This window comes from Castor canadensis, chromosome 4 (assembly GCF_047511655.1).
Source record: "Castor canadensis chromosome 4, mCasCan1.hap1v2, whole genome shotgun sequence".
In the NCBI taxonomy this organism is placed as follows: Eukaryota; Metazoa; Chordata; class Mammalia; order Rodentia; family Castoridae; genus Castor; species Castor canadensis.
Window position 1 is genome coordinate 84,523,274 of NC_133389.1, and position 21,324 is coordinate 84,544,597.

Consider the following 21,324-nt stretch of genomic DNA (forward strand, 5'->3'; position numbering starts at 1 on the left):
TTTCCAAATAGATTTGAAAGCCACATCTATTATTAAATTTATGTTATTAAAGCCCTTTCCAGCTAGTCTGACAGGAGTCCAAAGCAGAGGGTTTCCTTAAATATCTGCACCACTCGTCTTGGATTCTTTAAAATTAAATAAAAGAGCTTACAATGAAAGATCAAAAGAATTTTCTGTACAATTGAGTTACGCCTTGGCAGTAAAGTTTTCCACCAAACCAAATCCCTACAAAGCAATATTAGTTTCATGGTCACAGTTGCTTTTGGACTTTCCTTGATACATTTGGCAGCTATCTTCAGAGCATCCAAAGAACCGCTGGCAACATCAATCACTCATTTCATAAGCAGGAGCTAAGAGGCGACAGGAGGGCGCTTGGCACAATACCATCTCTCCACCATGGAACCCCTCCCAGGCAGGAAACAAGAGAAACGGTGCAGCATAGAGACATTATGGAGTACTCGTCTTTGAATAAGGTTCTACTAATGTGTAAATAACCTGCTTTCTCTAACCATGTCTTTAGCAGCCTAAGTGGTTAATTGTTATTGATCAGCTCTGCCCACTGTTCCAATATCAGTCATTATTGAAAATAATCTCAGTATCCTTCATTAAGCATGCATCTGTTTCCATGGGAATGCATTTTAAACACAGAGAGCGACTTGAGTGTTATTGGTTTCACTGGTAGCACCGGCACTGGGGGCTGTGGTTGCCCAATCTGTCATAGTTAATCAACTCTCATCTCTTAACACTGGCTGCAGTTATCAATGAGGTAAGGATTAATATTCTGGGCGAAGCAGATGATAAATCATTTGTATATAATTAGTGTACAGCAAGGTTACAGCTGACATGAATTTTTATCTTAATTATGAGAGAAATTTGTTCCATTAATTTAATTTAGTTTGCATGAGTGGCTAGACACCTAACAAAGTTAATCTTACACCTGTCATTACAACATTAAGGAGAAAGCCTCATGTTGAGGTGCTCGACTCAGATCCTCTCTCAGATGAGGATAATGTTGTTCATCCTGAAGTGAAAATAGATGATAGTAGACAGAAGACTTAAAGTGGACTCTTCTTAAAGTCGTCCCAGGGGATTTATGGGAGCATACTGAAGCCATTCAAGTCATGTTGCTGTGCACTGGATGCTGTAGTCCCTTTGCAAAATTACTTTGTTCCTACCTTGTAAATCAGGTGGAAGATACCAGATACAAAAAGAGATGTGTACATTAATGTATATATGTTAACTTGCAGAGCTTTAGGGAAAATAAAACTTTGCCTCATAAGTCATTTCAATTTTATCAGATGTGATGAGCTAAGAAATGTTTGCTTGTGAGGGTATCTACTACACGTGCTTATTTATGTTATAACTGAAGAATTCCTATAATTTGATCTGCTATATAAATGGTGATTTTGCAGGCATCCAAAAGGCTTCAGAGTTCTGCAAAACCTAAAATTTATACTAATTACCTAAGTAATCACTACATCTGATCAATCATATTTGATTGATAGATTAGGTAAGGCTGTTGATACAACAGAATCTGATATTCTTTAGTTTCCTAATGATTAACTACATAGTTAAGATTTAAAGATAAATTTTAAAACTTAGTGACATATTTAAAACAAGTTTCTTTATAGACTTATCTTTGTGATAATTATTTTTCCCTCATGTCTGAGCTAGAGTAGAGGAAAATCTTTAAAGGAAAAAGGGCAGGAAGCCAGAAAGTTAATACAAAAATCCCTGTAAACATGATGACCCAGAAACAATTCTAACTAATAATGTTGAAACACAAACCAAAAACAGCCTCATGAAAAAGCCCATTTCTGAAATTGCGTATTTGTAATATCCGCTCCAGCCTCCAAAGGAGTGGATCTTTGCAGGCAGGGAACCCAAAATAACCCACACCTGAAATGTTAATTGCACAGTAGTAACTCAGATTAATGTATTGTAATATTAGTCCACAATTATCACTTGGAGATAGGGTCAAGAAGTGTATAGTTGGTTATTCACAAGAAATGACTGATTTAAAAACAAAGAGCTCTAATGGAATTCAATAGTGCTTTTCAGTCATTCTGCTTGGCATCTCTATTACCTGAGATGATTCACAGTCCATTATGGGAGCTTCCATGCTAATAGAATGTCTATCTTCTGTAATACAGACACATCAGAACACTAACTGGGAATCTGTCACAATGAATTTCATCTAGATTTCACTTCATCTCTTCATGGACTGTAAAATTTGCTCTTGTACAATGCCTGAATTTACTGTGGGTAATTGAGAGAGATCTATAGATGCAGCAGCACTCGGTAAAAAGCAGTTTTCCAAAGATCTATTGTCAATTGTGCAGCTTTGCCTCAGCTGGGGAATGATTATGGGGAGTTGAATCTTGCTTTTTACTAATGAGATGTTTTGGTGAGCTCAAAAGAGAGAGGGGGGAGATGCTTTAGTGGATTCTGCCACGTGGAAAAAGGAAAACAGGAAGGGACGATCTTTCATTCTGAGGAAAGCTTTGCAAAAGGGACAAAAATAAGTTTGGACACAGGCTTCATTACCTTCCAGGGGAAGTATAAATCAGGGCTACGATAGACATAATATTTTCCAAATCTGCCTGCATTTACTTGGCAGAAAAAGAATGTCTCATGCATGACCCAGCCTTCCAGTGGCTTTCACTCACCTCCTTCTGCAGCTGCAGATAGAACAGACCCCATCTCTCATTTGCTAAACCTTCTGTTTCACAGATTGTTAATCCTAACTAAAATATTTGGTATTAAGCTATCTGCATGAATTGTTGATAAAGAATTAAAATAACATTTGAACTATTAAATATAATGCATGCTCATATTTTTTCAATGGATACTTGGGTTACTGCTCATAAAGTATATACACTAACCTTTTTTCTCCCTTTAAAACATTTCCCTTTCTTTACTTTACTTATTCCCATCAAAAGCTAAACAGAATCACTGGGTGCCCTTAACAATTGTAGGGCTTAATATTTGTTAGCCAATTAGAATTGTGATATATTCTATAGCTTTTTTCCTAAGCCAGGAACTGAATAATAGCATCATGCTTCACTGGCGGTGAAGTGAGCTGGGCCTTTACATTAGGAGGAAGTCAGAATGGTATGACTGCAGTTCATTACTGAAATAGGTAACTGATGAACTGAAAAGACAAAGGGCATTGTTAAATGAAATGTCATTATTAGAGGTGCTCATGTTTAACAAATGTACTGTAAGTTAATTCAGTAGTGTTTTCTATAAAGTTCTCCACTGAATGTTCACTGCTCATTTTTACTGTCTTTGCATACCTAGCATCTCCTTAAAAATGTCTTTAAGGAAACAATGTCAACTCCCCATCATGGGGGTAATTACACCAAGATCAGAACCATCTTCTGGGTCCAGGTATTTAACTCAATTTCACTGAAGACCCTGACCAGATGCAATTGTGTTTATGTTCCTAGATTTATGTGTAATATGCTAGGATGTTAATAATATTGGGGAGGAAGAGGAAGAACAAACACAATCATTTTGCAGAAGACTTGAGAAAAAATGTTTTCAGTTTAAAGAGGGGGAAGAAAGCAATGGAACCCCTTTGGCATCTGTGCAAAACTGTTTGCTTGACTCTGGAGGTGATAAAAATAATTTATGAAGCTCTACATTTTTAGCAAGAGGAAATGACCTCAGCTTTTGGCAATCTGATACAGTTAGTGAAGTTTCTCTCTACTACTTTTATGGATTTTCTTAAGCTACATATTCTATGACCTGTGTTTTAGATTTATTGGCAGATACATAAGCCACATTAAGTAATATAAAATGCAGTGAATGCATCAAACTCAACAGGACCAACTGACAGCAGGCCAAAGGCTGCCTCTTCAAGGAAGTCACTCTAAATTGGATACTTGTTTATGCACATGTCTAAACAGACTCTGCACTTTTGTTTTATTTATTTATTTGCAGTACTGGGACTTGAACTCAGGGCCTTCACCTTGAGCCACTCCACTCTTTTGTGAAAGGTTTTTTTGTTTGTTTGTTTGTCTTTTTCCCCAAGATAGGGTCTCGTGAACTATTTGCCTGGGCTGGCTTAGAACTGCGAACCTTCTGATCTCTGCCTCCTGAGTAGCTAGGATTACAGGTGTGAGCCACCAGCACCCAGCTGCATTTTTGTTTTACATAAAGATATTAGTTCAAACAAAAGCATCTCCAGCTGTACACATAATATATTGGGTGTCAGGAAGAGCATGGATGGCCAATATTAAAATCGGATCAAACCCTCAGAATTTTGAGTGTGAATGTTTTGCTTCCAGTTTGGGGGAAAGCAGGGCCTCCAGCATATTGTGTTTGGTTCTAAGCAAGACAATAGAGTAGCATTTTGATGAGGGAGATGCAGCCTGACTGTCTTTTGGTAAATACTGACTGCCCTGATGAGGAGGAGAAAAGTACCAGAGAGGAAATTAGTACTGAACAGTGCTATGCTATAAGCACTTGACACAGAGCTGGAAGAAGTTTTGGAAACCCTATGCCCCCATCCATGATGCCTTAAAAGGCAGGGATCTGTTGTGGCAAGGAGAAGGCAGACCAGGTGGCAAATGTCTACTTGGCCAGCTGTGTCACCTTGGGCTACTCATACCCTCTCCTTGGAGCTCATAATGGGACTCTGGGCATCTCTTCCAGTGCAGAAATCTCTGGATTCTTTAAACAATGAGGCCTGAATGATTGATGTAAGAGAAATGAGATCACAAGATGCAGGGGACCCCAAGACCAGCAGTGAATAACTTGGGAAGACATGAGCCCTGGCATAAACCCAAACAGAAAAGTGATGGGCATGTAGCTTCAGAGGGAATTTCTAATTCACCTTCTTGTAACTGTTTCTTACTGCTAACTCTTCCCTCTTAAAGATAGTCTTGTGAGACTCAGAAAAAAGTGCAGGCCCCTCCCTCCCCAAGAAACCTTCTGGGTGAGTTCTATCCTACAGAGGCCTCTGCTTTCTCTGAAAATTGACACCCCTCTGTTTGCACCACTTAATACTGTCCATAGGAACAATTAAGCAAATTAATTAGGGCTCAGATGCTAGAGTCAGATGGCCCTACTTTAAGTCCCAATTCTGCCATTATTAGCTGTGTGACCTTGAGCAAGTCTCCTAATCAATCTGAACCTCAGTTTTCCTCTTCTATAAAACAAGGATGAGAATAATCCCATTTGTTTACTGGATTGTCTTGATGATGAGATGAGATCTGACTTGTAGAGCATTTAACACAAACTTTGTCAACATAAAATTCTGTATATATTTTAGGTTTTATTATTACTCTTGTTCTGTTTCATGCCTATCTATTTTGTCTTTTCATCTTAATAGTGCAATTCATTATAGGCAAAGCCATGGCAGTTCAGGACATTTATTTGTCCTATAGTGTTGGGTTCATATTATGTTTTTAGATTAGTACTGAAGGATAAATTCCTGTTAAGGTGGAGGAAGAAGAATGACGCATAATAACAACTGAATAAAAATAACACCTACTGCCTAAAAAGAAGCTCTAACCATGACTACCATTACTGAACCTCTTGCAAGTCACTTCACGTAAGATATTTCTAATCACTACTCTGCCAGATATTTATTATTCTACTTTATGAAACAAAAACTGAAATTCAGGGAAGATAAGAATTATTTCACATCACTGAAGTGAAAGAATGGAATTCAGACCCATGTCCATCAGCTGCCAGTGTCCATTCCTGTCACAAAGCCAGCTTTTCCACCCACAGCACTCTGTCCAATCAGCCAGATGCTCAGCCTCTCTATGCACAGCACAGCTCTTTCCTGCTGGGGAGGGGAAGAGATTAGAAATGAGGAAGCCAGAGGAACTCTCAATGCTGAGTCACATAGAGGAAGACCTATCTCAGGCATTGGCAAAAGCTAATGGGTAAGAGCCAGTCTTCAAAAATGCACAGTAAGCAAATCACTACAGCTCATAGTCATTGGGACCACATACCACAATTGCCATCTTCAAGGTCTCTCTGAGGCCAAACAATGGTGGCTTAAACACAAAGCATGCTAAATAATTAAGATCTTGTATATGGACTATTAAATAACAATAATAAAATGGCTTATTACTTGGAGAGAGCAGCTATGCCTTAGATTTGCAAAGCTCCTCTAGCTTAGCACATAGTTAGGGGTAATAAGATATAGGAATTCACAATGACAAGGTTGGAACATGGTCTGAAGAAAGATGGGATTAGGAGAGCCAGCCAGGACCAGCCCTAAAATCCCAACTGAAAGTGCCAGTGTTGGCTGTAGTTTGGCCTGGGACCAGCGTAGAAACATGTGGTCCATGTAGAACACTTTGGGGGCCATATTGTCAGGAAGGACATGGTATTATGAATGTCTTTGTCAGATTGAAAATATCTGCTCTCTCCAAGCAACCATTTCCAGATCTGCATGTTGTCTACCTTCCAGAAATATTTCATCCTAGACTTGAGTTATTCACGTTGTTTCCCCAAAATGCCAGGTAAAAATGCTTGGGGTAATAAAATAGAAAATGCAGGAATATATTTGCCTTGTGTAAAGGAGTCAAGATCTCTGCCAGCTAATTTAATAAGAGATTTGAGGCAAGAACCACCTCTAATAATTCGAAACTAAAATTAGATATCCACTTGAAAAATTCAGGTAACCGAAACAAAAATGAGGGGAACTTTGTTTATTTAAATTATGAGGATAATTGCCTCAATTCTCCAATTCCCCTCACTGGGGTAGACTTGGCTTGCATGTATCAGTATCCATGGTGACTCATCTAATAAGTAAACTGCATTAGCTCTGCTACTAGCAGAGAGGAAAGGGAGAGGTCTTGAAATATATCAGTTGTGGCTTCCTTCCAGAGCAAGGGATTTCATTATATCCTGAAGACATGAGGCAGTTCAAAGAGATTTGAAATATGGAATGAGAAAGAGGAGGAGGAGAAGTTTGGGATCATACACTTGCTTTTTATTTTTGTTTTTATATATGAGAATCAGACACTAGGGGCAGGGACTCTAGGGGGAGACTTTATTCTTCTGGTCCAGGGTTTTGGTTTGGTTTGTCTATAGTTGGTATCTTTCCAAGAAGTTCTCCTACATAAGCAGGCTTTCACATTTACTCTTATGTACATAATTTTAAATAAGTATGAAACAGTGTCCTTTAAAACAATACACACATATAAGTCCATGATGTGACAAATGCGTCCCGGTACCCAAGTAGTAACCCAGACAATGTGGAATGATAATGGATATTATCCCATAAGAAGCGCTGCCACAGTATTCTTGTAACAACAGAATAATAACTTGCTTTTGAAAAAGATTTTATGATTACAAGCATGTAAGCTATTCTAAGTATTGCTGTAAATAATTATTTCCTTTACTGTCGTAATACTGTTGTGAGTTAGGTGGAAGACTTCAATATTCAGTTATTAACACCTAATTAAAATATTCATTGTTTTCCATATGTTGTTTATAGCTTGACTTCCACACACTTGAAAGAATTTCTCTAACATTGAACAATGTCTTCCATTTGCTTAGCTACATCGCCATCTGTTGTTGGGAAGTAGAATATATACTTTGCTTTTGTTTTCACGTAAACAATAATCCTTATCTCTCAGCTTTTACTAGTAATTGAAAAAAGTTTGATTGACAGTATTCTCCTTCTGAAATATTTTTTCTTGACTTTATTTTTGTCCTGCCATTGGCTATATAAAGAATTCTGCTAATAGCAAAAGTACCCATTTATGAAACATTAAAATATAGTGATCCCTCAACTGTGGGCTATTGCTCCTAAGACACCCTCCCTTCTCCTTCCCCAAGGGTACCAAATTCTATTGATGCTCAAATTCCCTAAATAAAATGGTATCGTGTTTACATATAACCTATAGATATCCCCCCATATATTTTAAATCATCTCTAGATTGCCTATAAGAAACACTTAACACAATGTAAATGTTATAAAATAACTGTTCTGTTGTATAGTTTAGCGAATGATGACAAGGAAAATGTCTGTATACATTCAGTATAGACACAGTTACTTTCTTTAGAATATGTTATAGCTAAAGTTGATTGAACTTATGGATATGGAATCCACAGTATGGAGGATCAACTGTATGCAAACTATTCCGGAGTAGAAAAGGTATAGAAGATGAGCTAAGGAGTTTGGTTTACATAAAGTCATAACTGAGGGAAATTTAGGATTGAATGAGTCAAGTCACCTATAGATTTACTATGCACCAACTCATCAATATAACAGACGCTCCCATCCCCTGAGTGAGTGCAGGGTGCCAAGCACATTTCATTTTTGGAACAAATAGTGGAGATACTGTAATTGTGCCCATGTAACAAACAGGGACAGAGAATCACCAAGAAGTAAATGAAATTGCTGATGTAGGGCAGGCTATGTAATTTGTGGGGCCCAGCATAAAGTGAAAATGTGGGGTTTTTTTGTTCCAAAAGCAGGAAAAAAGGTGCCATTAAAGGTCCTAAAGTATCAAGCTCTTTTCTTTCCTCCCCCGTCTCTCTCAACTTGTTATGATTTTTTAATTTGATGTGTAATGTCATTCAGGTGAAGAAATTTTTTATTTTATTATTTTGAATTCAATACCAGTTTTAAATGCAAGTTTAAGAGCATTTAACTGGTTTGCAGAATAATCGAAATTGCACAATTTGTTATTTTGCAGCTTATATGTATGTGAGTGTGTGTGTGTGTGTGTGTGTGTGTGTTTTGCTCTCACAAGAATAGAATTGCTGCACAAAACTAACTTAACTGTTTTTATTTCTCTAGGCATGTGCACATCCTACCAATACTGTTCACTTTTAGCTTACTGGTGAGTAAGGAAGGACTTAAAATAAAGGGAATTAAGTTATCTTTCCTTATATTATTGCCATTTTCAACACAATATACAAGTGGTTGGCTCATACAGAAATAACATAAGAAAGGACACAACGGGCTCCCTGCCATTCATTTCTTAGAATACCACTGCTTTCTTTCAGCATTTAAAGCGAGTTCTATAATTGTGTCCATTTCGCACAGTGGAAAAGTGCTCATTTAACAAGTACAATCAGAACTAGATGTAACATGCCTATCTTGTACTCATTTTGGGTCTTCCTGACAGAATGCCCACATATTGTGGATCCACCAGCATTCTGTGTTCATGAGGCATGGACAACTCTGTAAGAGAATGGGGTGGGAAGGAACAACTGATACCAACATGATGCTTATCTTCTCTACCCTCCTGTGTGCCCCTAAGTCCCATCAGAATTCACTTACAAAACACAAGTTCATGGGAGGGAGTGGGGGGGAAGGGGGGAGAAATGACCCAAATATTGTATGCACATATGAATAAAAGAAAAAAACCCCACAAGTTCAAAGATAAAAACAAAACTACAAGAATTTCTAAATGATAATAGCACAGCATTAAACCAGGTGTGAGGCTCTCTGAGCCTGGGGCCTGTGAAATCTCACAGGTCATGCAATGACAAAATAAACCCCATGGTAACATGATAATGATGTAGAATGATACTTGAACCCAGGACATCTGAGTCTGGATTCCCTCTGTGTGAACTTTGCACAGCGGGAAAGAGAAGCACGCTCATTATGCCCTATTCGGGGTGTAGGATGCTAGGTGCCACCACAGCCCCCACCCATCCTCACTGATGACCGACTCTTGCTGGTATGGAGGGCAAGTGCCAGGCCCATTGCTGCTGCTCCCCACAGATCTCCTTCATCCTCTCCTCATTCTGGGTCAGACATGTATGCAGCTGTGCTGGAAGATGACCCAGTTTCTTAAACAGGTCACTTTCATCACTGAGGTCCAGCTGGTGAGAGCACTTTAAACAAGGTATTTAGTACCAGAGACTGGGTGACTTAAAACATCAGTCTCATAGTTCTGGTTTCCAGAAATCTGAAATCCTAGTTTCTGCAAAGCTACATTCCTTTGACACCTGAGGGAGAATTCTTCCTTGCCTCTTCTTCTCTTGGCCATTACCAGAGAGGAGAATAATCTGTAGCCAGTGAAGATGAATGAGCTTCCAAGATATAAACAGTGAAAGTGGTGTTAGAAGAAATAATGTTTTGTGAAGGGGGAAAATAAAGTAACAACCTCAGATTTCTGTCATTTATTTCACATTTATCCCAAAAATGAGTTAAAATAAGGAATGTTAACTGCTCATTCTAATGCCACAAATTGCTAGTAGAAAGTATCTATGTATGGTGCTATAGACTTCAGTCAACACCTTTCAAAGTATTTTGTTGAACAATACCTTGACATGCTAATACCATTCATCTTCAAAAGGGCTCAATTAAGTTTGGGACTGTTGTATATTATTTCTGTCTTTTAGAGAATCACGATGCATCAAGTCTTGCAGTAGAAGAACTGTAACTTTTTTATTCTCTTCTCTGGTAATATTTAGTAGTTGAAAAATTTCCACTGACTTCTCGTGTGGTATGAAAGACTTTTTTTTATTGTCTTAACCCCTTTCAGAAATTGCTGGACTGAAGGCATAGATCAAGTGGTAGAAGACCTGCCGAGCAAGTGCAAAGCCCTGATTTCGAACCCCGGTACCACCCAAAAAATATAAATAAATAAAAGAAATTGCCATCAAGATAACTGAACTCAGCTCTCCATAAACATAAAATAGTGTTTATCATATCTCAAGTTCAAAATCATGTTACCTATTATAGACAATTTTATAGGAACATACTGTAAAGAACCTAGAAATACTAATTCTGCTACATTTGACATGGAAAAATTTTGGTATTCGATTCATGCTTTGCATTTTCTTTGCAATTTTCACAATGCACAGCCTCATGCTCTCTTTTAAAGGCTCTGGTATTATCCACAAGCAATTACGAAGAAAAACTAAATTACCTTTCGTCATTCTATCTATTCAGGACCTTGGAAATGCAGACTGACAATGAGCAGACAATTATTTGCAATCCACTTTCAGTTAATTTCACCATAAATTGAGCCTGAGGGCTGCTGACAAATAAAATATATTATTCATTTGAAAACATTCTCTTTGGGGCTCCAGATCTCCAATCTATTTCATTAGTGATCACCATCAAACTAAGTTGGAAATTGATTTATGCAATAGTTACCCCTCTACAATAATTAATTAGGAAAATAATACTTTGGTGGAGCTTTGAAAAGCAGCAGTTTCTAAGGCTCTTTGATAAAATGGAAAACTTTTAAAATAATTATGAGGCAGTGTTCCTAAGGGAGTAGATATGCATTGCATTCCCTTTCCTATTTTCACAAGATTAAACTAAAACTGCAATCAAGGATAGCTTCTTGAATCTCAATTCAGTTCATCTAACAATTTTTTAGCATAAGCTACATGCCAAGCACTATGTGCTAGGTTTATGAGAGTTGTAGAAATGGAGCATCCTCAATGAACACACATGTGCAGATAGCCACTGTCCTGTTAAATACTATAATAGATATGAGTGACAAATGTTTTTATTGTCTTAAAACTACAGGGATCAATTCTGCTCAAATCACTGGAGAATGCTTCATGGAGAAAGTGGCATTAGAATTGGTCCTAGGATGATGGGTTCGATACAAGTTGGTTGAGATGGAGGGTTGTGGGCTGGAGAGAATGCAAGTGCAATCTAAGTGGAGGGAATAGTATAAGCAATTGCAAAAAAAAAAAAAAACTGGGAAAATTCTAGGTGGGTTTGAAAAAGATTTGAGAAGCCTGGGATGGCTATGAGGGGTTAGGAGAGGAAGGTATTTTGGGACCAGATTCTGAAGGAAAAAATTTAAAATCCACAGAGAATTTTTAATAAATGAGCTTTAAGCCAAGGAACTGTATTGTTCAGATGGCAAATCTGGTGGCAGTATTATTATGGGGTGAAGAAACTACTGGAAGATATTGTAAGTGTCCTGATGAGAGGCAACAAAAAACTGTGCAACAGGAAAATAAGGACTGAGGAGGAATAGAATTTGAGACTCATTTAGTTTATTCCCTTAACAGAACTCAAGGCACATTAAGGTCAAGGGTTGGAAGGATCTTCTGGGTGTCAAAGTTATAGAGGTCATGAGCAAGAGTAGTAAGGAAAAACACACAATGAATCAAGTGCAAAAGCCTTGAGAGAACGCAGGGATGTTTTGGAAGGTGATAAATGAAGATGGTGTTTGTTCACTCTTTGGTTCAGATATTTATTAAAAAACTATAATCGAGAACCTATTCCACTGGGCGTGGAGCTACAAACCCACTGAGTCTTTGATAAAATGGGAAACATATGAATTAGATAGACTGAAGATTAAATTAGACAGAACTTTTCAATACCGAAAGACAAGACTATTCTAATTCATAAAAGTGCCCAGAAGAGACCTATAATCTATACAAGATATCATCTAGGTGATATGGGGTAAAGGAAATCTAACTTTAAAGATGGATGGGAAGAAAACCAGGTTGTGTCCTGTCTGTACTATATCAAGTATAACCTGGGTAATAGTATTTTGGTTTTATCCTCCATTCTCTTTGTTCTTGCAGAGTTGTATGTTTGCCATTGTAGTAGGATTTCAGGAGAAAGAGAAGATGGACTTACCTATTCAGTTTTGTGCTTGATACTATAATAAATACCTAAGATAATCAACTTAAAGAAGGGGAAAAGTTTATTTGGGCTCACAGTTTTAGAGGTTTCAGTCCACGGTTGTTTGGCTCCATTACTTTTGGACATGTGGCTTGGCAGCACACCAAGGTGGGAGTGTGTGGTAGAAACCTATTGACCTCATGGTCAAAAAGTGAGAGACAGAAAGAGACCAGTGTCCCATAATCCCCTTCGAGGACACACCTCAAATGACTTAAAACCTCCCACTAGGCTCCACTTCTTAACAATTTCTACCACCTCCCAATCATGAAGGTCTTTAGCACCATGGTCCCTTGGGGCACACTCCAGATCCAAACTACAGCACATTTTAAAAATTTTTACTTTGTCATTTTTACATTTACTTACATGTGTATACATTATTTGGGTCCCCCCCACCCCACCCCATTTCCAGGCAGAACATGTTTTGCCGTCTTGTTCTCCAGTTTTGTTGAAGAGAAAACATAAGAGATAATAAGAAAAACATGGCATTTTTGCTAGTTTGAGATAAAGATAGCTATGTAGTTACATTACTAGTGTTGTTACTATGCACATATGTATTACAACCCAAATTGGTTCGTCTCTGCCAGACCTCTTCACTACTTCCTAGTCCCCTTCCCACAGTGGCCTCTGTCAGTTTAAGATTACTGTATTTGCTTCTATACAGCAGTACATTCTTTTTGAAGCACAATTCCATGCAACTGTCTAGTTTTTTATTTATTTTGTTTTGTTTTGTTAGTTTTTGCACCCAAAACTCCTTCTTAAAAGAAAACTAACTTTACCTACTAATACTTGAGATGAGAGAGCAATATATACTAGGATATCTCTAAATTTTAATTTGCTCAATATTGGGCATATTTTGCTTATATAGCCTGACTTAAGAAAAATGTTGAAACTGTCATATGAAGGGATAATTGGCTGTCACATCTGCCACCTGGTGGCCAATCTGATGTACACATTATGCTAATATGACCACAAGTAGCAACCTTCCATCCATCATCCACATCTGCCCATCCATCCATGGTGCAATTGTTCAGGACAGACCCTACATAGGCAGATAAACATAATACACACAGCCCAAGTCCTTCTCTGAGGAGCTGACAATCTAATGGGAGAAAGCATGTTTTTTTTTTTGAGGGAGGTTTCTAAGCATTAAGGTTCTAAGTTCCATGTCTATGTTTTTAAACTTTTTTATTCAACTGGCTTCTTATTTGCAGTTTGATAAAAGAAACTTAAATAAGCCAATGAAATAAATTTTCCACCAGTCATGCTGCCCCTAACTACCTTACTTCTTTCCTTCTAGTCACAGTCAAGTTTCTCCAGAGAGGAGTTGATAAACTCTGCCTCCTCTGTTTGACTTTTAACTCATTGTTATGGCTGCTTTGTTTCTTTTTTGTTGATATATTTTATTATAAAGTAATTAAAATTTGAAGAAAATAAGAATAGAATTAACTATGAATTCATCACCTGCTTTTCTCAGATATTGACATTTTGCAATGTTTTCAATAGATAATCTTTTCTCAGAAAATACAGCATAATGGGAAGGGGTGTTCTCTATTCCTCCTGCTGCCTCTTCACCTCCTCTTTCTCCATAGAAAACCAGTCATGAACATAATTCTCATGCATGCTTTCACTTTTGCCACCCACTTCTGTATCTATAACACTGAATAATATTATATTCTATGTAAACTTGGCAAAGAATTATTTCTTCTTTTTTAAAAACTCTGTATTTATGATTTTTTAATTTGGTCTTGTTCAAACATGGAGCTCTAGTTCATTTTTACTACTGTATGAAGATATCACAAATGATACATCCATTTTTCTTTTCATGAACATTTAGATCTTATTCAGTATTTTCCTTTTTCAAGTAATACTGCCATGGACACTCATGGATATCTCATCTGCATGTGCAATTCTTGAACAGGGGATCCTCTGTTCTTCCCTTGAGAGTTCTATCTGCTGAGAGTCTTTGCTGGCTTACCACATATTCCACTGGCAATAAGAAATGTGTCTGCTACAACCAGTGGATTCTGTCTTGTGTCCACACAACCTGGAAATAGAAGGGAGTCACCTTCTAAGCTGATGCTGCCTTTATCATGAGTCCACCATGGCAAGACAATTTTTTTCTCTCTTTACCAAAGTAATTCAGATTTCTTTTACTGTTACTTTTATTGCTAGTAAGTGATGGTACAGTAGTTCAAAAAGCAGCTTGCTAGTATTACAATATTTAGCATGATATTTTGTAATTTTAGTTATTTTCAATCATAAACTAGTGACTCGTACTAGTCTATTTGTAGATAGACTGAAGTATGTGTTTTTCTTATCAAGTCTAATAAAAGAATCCAAAGATACTGCAGTAATTTTTTTGTCATTGCTAAGAAATGTGAAAGTTTTTATGGTAATATTTTAGAAATCTACAATACTATAATGCTGTTAAATATATATTTGGTTGTCATCCCAGTTTTCTGACATATATCTCCTACAATTCTTGGAATTTCTGGAGTGGTAACAGTGTCTTTTGTATGTTAATGAGATGACTGGGGTCTAGCAACCCTTAGGAAGCTTCAGGACAGTCTGGTCACCACACAGACTAAGGCTTGACTAGAGGGGTGGGACTTTTAGCTCCAGCCAATGTCTGAGGAGGGCACAGGAGCTAATGGTTGAGTTTATTGCCAGTAATCAATAATGTAATGAATCATGCCGGTATAAATGAAGCCTCAATAAAACCCAAATGAAAATGGCTTTCAGATAGCTGAACACATAGAGGTTCCTGGATGGCTGTATGCCCAGAAAAGGCATGGCGCTCTGTGCCCCTTCCCTGACACCTCTCCCTGTTCATCTCTTCAGCTGGTATTCATTGGTATCCTTTGTAATATCCTTTATAATAAACCAATAAATGTAAGGGTTTCCCTGAGTTCTGTGAACCACTCTGGCAAATTGATCAAAGTCAAGGAGGGCATTATGGGAGTTCTGAGTTACAAATGATTGGTCAGAAGCACAGGGCATAACCTGTGCTTGTGACTGGCCTCTGAAATGGAGTGTGGGGTAGACTTATGGCACTGAGTCTTCAACCTCTGGGATCTGACTGTCTCCAGGTAGGCAGTGTTAAAACTGAATTCCATAATAGGATGCCCAGCAGGTGTCTGTTGCAGAAATCCTCCCCCTCCACAAACACATCTGGTGTCAGGAGTGTTGCAGTCTTTGTGAATAGGGAAGAGGAAAACACACACTGGTTTTATACACACACACAAATACATGTGTAAATTGTATTTGATTTTGAGATAGAAGTATAATATATTTTATGTTTATTGAAGAAGTTTCTTAAATTAATCCAGAAAACAGAATTTTCTTATGTCTCTCTTCTAAGGTCATTTTGAATTCTTTCTCATTTAGTTTCACATGGAAGCTTGATAAGCCTGTACTTCCAAAGATAATGTTGTAGTCTATTGAGAAGTAAATTTCAACTGAGTTAGTTGTTTCCTTCAACTTCTACACAGAGGCAGGGTAGTTCTTCAGTTGTTGCTTCTAACCCAGACCCCATATCAGGAATGAGAGTAGGAATAACTTTATGTGAGCAATCTTTACACTATGGATATTTGAAACTGAAATTCCATTTCTATTGACCAAAAGTTGAATCACACTAATAATATGACTTGTATGTTTATAAAATAAATTTTTATTTAAACAAACAAATCAAAATCAGTCCTTTGATGATTATCTTTGTGCTTAGGTAGATCCAAACCCCTTCCTGTGCTCCCCCAGGTCCCACATGGGCTGGTTCCCTCTTGCCTCCTCTTCACCAGCTCCTCCTCCTCTGTTCACCCACATATCCTAGTTAGAAAGTGCATCTTGCACTGTGCCTAACTCTCATTAGTCCTTAGATCTTAAATGTTAGGTCCCTGGAGAAACTTACATGGACTACCCACTCAAAATCGTTCCTCCTATTTCTCTTTTCCATCCCATCCATCAATTTATCATAACGGCACTTAAATTTCAGTGTGCAATTATATCATTTTTGATGTGATATTTTGTTGATTGTTCATCCCACAGCTTCATTTTGTTCCTTTTCTGTATCCAGTGTTTATCAGGGACAGTTTGAGGTGCTTATGGCATTTGGAGAGACAATTCTTCCTTGTGCAGTTTCTTAGGTAATGTTATGATAACAACCTGCAAATCTCAGCACTTACAGCAAACACTGATATTCCACTCACACTGAGCTCAGTTCTCAGGTTTCTTCCTTCTCTTCTGTCTGTTGCTCATTCAAAGATGCAGTGGCTGCCTGGGTATGTTCTTGTCGTCGATGGCATGAATGTAGAAGTGAGGGAATACAGAGTGGTTCTTAATATTTCTCCCAGAACTGGCACCATCTCATATCTGTCCACATTCCTCTTGTCAAGGAAATTCTTATGACTCAACACCATTGCAGGCAGTCTGACATCTGTGACAGCTGGGAACTAAATGTTGGTATTTCTTCTGCTGTGATGTGAGTCCTCCTGAAATTCATAAGCTGAAATCCTAGTTTCCAAAGTGATGGTTTAAGGAGGTGGGACCTTTGGAAGGTGATCCAGGCTCTGCCATCATGAATGGGATTAGCGGCCTTAGCGGCCTTACGAAAGAGGCCCCAGAGAGTTCCCTCACCATTTTTATCCTGTGAGTTATAGTGAGAAGATGACCATCTATGTGGAGTAGGCTCTTACCAGACACTAAATCTGCCAGTGTCATGATCTTGGACTTCCCAGCCTCTAGAACTATGAGCATTAAACTCCTATAATTTATAAGCCACCTGGTTTATGGCATTTTGTCATAGCAGCACCAATAGACTGTCACTCTGAAAACCCCAAATGTCCCTTAGGTACTGAGTCGCTTCCTTCGCCACATTAAAAATTCTTCTCAGTGCCTAGTATACATTGGTATGTTCATTGGTGAACAATGAATTTTGCCAAATTGCCTTCCAGAACTATTGTGAAAACTTAATGACTAGGGAGTGCTATTGACATTAGTTTAATGTCCTTAAAACATCAATTATTTCTTCCATGAAGAAAATACCTCATTTTAACTTTTAAAAATGAGGCTGAGATCTTTTTCATACTTTTAGAGATAATTTCCTTCAGGAATTCTCTATTCAAGCCTTGTGCTCATTTTTCTATTATATTTTCCTTTCTCATTTGTAAGACTTCTTGTCACAGGCAATGAACATTTTTCCCAGTTTGCTTTTAAAATGTTTTAATGATTAACTTGACAGACAGATGCAGTTAATATTTATATATTCTCAGTTCTCACTCTTTTCTTTCATGGCTTGCTGAAGCACACATTTCAAATGGCAACGTGATGTTGCACCAAATGAATATACGATAATATATTTAACCAGCCCTTATTATGGACTAGTTATATGGCTTTCAGATTTTTCTCTTATAGTAGCATTGCGGTATGAAAGTAGAACTATTGTATCCAAGGATATTTTTTAAGTTCTTGTATATTTGCCAAATTACTATTAGAATCTGATGCTCCAGGTCCCACAACTCAAATAGAGCCTGAATCCCCAGGACTCACACTTCAGCCACCCTTGCCCCTGGACCCACACCCAGCATCCTCACACCCTGGGCCCTGCTGATGAAGTCCTTATTAGTCAGCCTTATAAAGCAGCAAACATGAGGGGCTGAAAGCAAGGGCAAAGGGAAGCTGTGCAGAACACCTCAGATGCCTCTTCTGCTAGGAATGCTTTTCCCTGGGGTCTCCTCATGTGCCCTCTTAGGTTTTAGGTCTCCTCTCAAATAGCACTGGAGAGCCCCATCCTGGCCCCTTCCTCTAAGAGACTCTGACTCCAGCTATTCCTTAACCCATCACACTGGGTTTCCCCCACACTAATAGCATTTGTTACTACTTGACAGTATCTTATTAATTTACATGTCTAATTTCTTTCTGTAATTATCTTAGCTAGTTTGTTGACTGTAATAGCTCCAGCACCAAGAACAGCTCTGGCACAAATTCTTGACAGATTGGCTGTTCATTGGAATCACCCAAGAAAGCTTAAAAATCCACTTGCCCTGCTAGCATAGGAAATACTTACTTATTCAATCACTTTACCAAGAAATTGTTGAGTATCATATTTTCTAGGAGATAGAGAATGTTATAAATTATTGGAATCCATTAATAAAACTATCATTTGTTTGAAAAAAATGTTCTGGAACTCATTCGCGTGTGCACGCGCACGTGTGTGTGTGTGTGTGTGTGTGTGTGTGTGTCTGTGTATACACTGGGTTGTTTTACCACTAGTCCAAAATAGAGGGGGTTTAAGTCAGCTTGCAATACCTGTGCTTTTATTATTTACTATAGAAATGTTACGGGATATATTGTAAAATTTTACTACTTGAGAATAGACCAGCATACAATTAAGCATTTTCAGAATAAATTCATTTAATCTAAAGACTCTTGGTTTATGGATTTGCATTTTCTGTTCCACTGCGCTCTTTGAAGAAACATTGTACTTGCAATGAAGTCTTGTAGAAAAACAATATATTCTCTTTTTATGGCAGTACTGGGGTTTGAACTCTGTCTCGCACTTGTAGGCACTCTAGCACTTGAGCTATTCCACCAACCCCAAACAGTATATTCTAAGGGTTAAAAATGTACAATGTTCATGTCTCTCCTCCAGTCAATTAAATCAGACATTCTCTGAGGATGAAACCAGGTGACTTCAACATGAAGCCAAGTTTGAGAGCCACTGACATAGAAGAGACTCGGTAATGTTAATGAATGGATAGATGACTAGCAGTACATTGTGAATCAGAAATCTGACCTCTGGTCCCAATATTGCCATTCACATGCTGTGTAACTTGTGTCATTCTACTTTCTGGATGCCTGTTGTTTAACTGGATGCCTTCTAAGGTTCCTTCCTGCTGTAGTGCTTCATGATTCCCCTTGATCATAGCAAGAGCCCAGTGTAGTAGGATTGTCAGAAGCCTGGAAACAGAATGATTGAGGTTTTATAGAAATCTTCATCCAGGATAGAGGTGATCCTAATAGGGACTTCTTTACCATGTGCTCTTTTATTCTGGAAGTGGGAAGTATTTGTGAGGCTCCAGAGAATCTCGCAATTAGAAAAACATCACATAGTTCTGTACTGAATGTGTAGAGGAAGGACAAAATTGATGGATTTCTGATCTGTAAATAGTCCACTAAGGAGTACCTGGCACCAGAGGAGAGTGAGAATACAGTATTTATCTAAGATTCTTCATAATTCTCTGTCATGTTTTTTATGTTCTTCTTTCAAGGCTGTTTAAGGGTGCCTCTCTTAAATATGTGTTGTTCAAACTGTCTTGACTGCTGCCATGTCAAGAAACGGCATAATATCTGTTTAAAAAAAATAGCATGCTATTAACCCTACTCTGATACCATCAACAGATAAAATAAAATGAGACCGTTTCTTACTGGGAAAGTTAGCTGTTCATGGTTATTTAAAACAGGGGACCTGAGATACAGCCTCCCTGAGTTCTGTTAATTCCTAGGCTCTTTGCCCTGGACTGCTTTATATACAGCTATTTAGGCTTGCCTGCTCTGTGAAATTTACTATCTGACCCAAGGCATCAGTACCTATCTGATCACCAAATAATGGCCACAAATAATTATCATTCTCCATTCTTTCTCAACCTATTCCATTTCAATGATAGACAGTTTTAAGTCTACAAAAATAAGATATTTGGGAAGATATGAGCGTGAACAGTTTAGGAATTGAGTTTTATTGGCTTCACAATGGGTGAGAGTGAGATTTCATACAACCCAGGAGAGGGCTCCTATTTTAACAACTTAACTTGCACATTCAGATTTCTCAAATTATTGAGGACTGGTGACAGGGGATGGCACATAGCTTTGTGTCATATTTACTAGTTACATTCAAGAACAAAAGGGCCCTTCCATCCACTTGTGCCAAGCCTCCGTTTTGCCAGGAAAAAACAGAGGAGGAGAAAAAAGAAAACTGTAAAGAAGTCCTTCAAGGACAAACATTTATTTAGCAGCCCCTTTTTAAGATGTTAGGGATGCAAAGAAGGAAAAAACTAAATATAAAACCTCTTTGATTCAAAGTGCTCATAGTTTCACCTTTCCCCTCAGTAGGATCTCTTCCACAGCAAAAGATTCACTTAAGTCAATTTTGTCTTCATCTCTAAAAACATAGGGAAAGACCCTGGCGCGAGAGAAAACCCTTTTATACAGCTGCCATTCTCTGGGACAGACAAGGGGTACATTCTATAACTGATACGGCAGCTAAAATGACAAAAGCACAGGAGTCCGGGTTCTCACGGACGTACTTCCTCCAGGAAGACCCAGAAACCTGAATGGGGTGGGTGGAGGCATTGTCCCAAGAGAGGTTCCCTGGGAACAAGACGATTCTGCGGAGCCACTGGCCAAAAAGCACGCTTTCCTAGGGGGTTCCGCCCGTGGTCCACACCCGGAGAAGTGAGAATTAAACAGAGCTGGAACTGGACCTGGATAATCCCCAAGCTCATCCGCGCTCGGACCGACCCGGGTGCTTAGAAAGATTCCGAAGTCCGGCTTGAGTAGAAAACTGGACTCTTTTGGGGGATCCGATGACCCGACAAGGCAAGGAAGGGAGCCGCAATGTAAGATGCCCTAACCATGCAGGAAAACCACCTTCTACGCAGTGCCTCGGAGGAAAACCAGAACCCCCTGCGCAGCCTCGGCCCGGGCGGGGCAGAACCCTGTCCTGGCCCCGCCCAGTC

The 21,324-nt window shown here is 38.5% G+C and overlaps 2 protein-coding genes across 2 annotated transcripts in view; one reads left to right on the top strand and one right to left on the bottom strand.

Moving 5' to 3' along the window:
• The window catches only part of Ccdc93 (CCC complex scaffolding subunit CCDC93), a 175,226-nt gene that overhangs the window by 72,143 nt on the left and 81,759 nt on the right, over window positions 1-21,324 (top strand). The window lies entirely within an intron of this gene.
• Insig2 (insulin induced gene 2) overlaps window positions 1-21,324 on the bottom strand; it is an 82,496-nt gene that overhangs the window by 60,511 nt on the left and 661 nt on the right. The window lies entirely within an intron of this gene.